Source organism: Nematolebias whitei, chromosome 5, assembly GCF_014905685.2.
Source record: "Nematolebias whitei isolate Nwh7 chromosome 5, NemWhi1, whole genome shotgun sequence".
Taxonomy (NCBI): Eukaryota; Metazoa; Chordata; class Actinopteri; order Cyprinodontiformes; family Rivulidae; genus Nematolebias; species Nematolebias whitei.
Window position 1 is genome coordinate 2,668,577 of NC_056502.1, and position 827 is coordinate 2,669,403.

Sequence of the window (827 nt, forward strand, 5' to 3'; positions counted from 1 at the left end):
AACCTTGTGGGACCCCGCAAGAAAGAGGTAATGAGGCGGATACATTATTACCAACCTTGACACAGAAACTCCTGCCACTCAGGTATGAGCGGAACCATTCTAATGCAGCACCTGTGATCCCAACACACTGTTCCAGCCGTGATATAAGGATACTGTGGTCAACAGTATCAAAAGCAGCAGTAAGGTCCAGGAGCACAAGTACCACAAACTGACCAGAATTGTTTGATATCATAATATCGTTACAAACCCTGTGGATTCATCTATCTATAAAACACGTTGTTTTCATTTGAGATGCCTTCATCTGCATTTCTCTGACTGGTATGTAGCTCTGTTTGATTTGAGAGCCTCACAATCTTATCGTTACATTTCTTGTTGAGATGACAGCAGGTTTTCATGAAGTGCTGTCTGAGGGGTTGAAAGTCCTGAGATGTTGGATTTCAGACATCAACATTTGTTCAGACTCCATTAAAGTTTTCACAACATAAAGATACTGAAGACTCACATTCTCTTGAATTTTGAATTTAGAAACACTTTGTTGAACTGATCTGTGATTGTTTAACAGTTAGCATTAGCATGGTTTGGTGGCTCCAGCTGCAGTGCATGATGGTCCTTTTGGACCAGTGATGAATTCTATATACTTTATACCTCGAGACCAGCTCTGCAGTGCACGGTTGATCACTCTGAAATGATGTCACAGTTTGTGTGCACACAGTGGATCCACCAGTTTTAAAGAGAAGCTCCACATGTCAAGGACAGAGAACACAGAGGGACTGGCACCAATGAGGGACTGTCACCAGTGAGGGACTGTCACCAGTGAGGGACTGGCA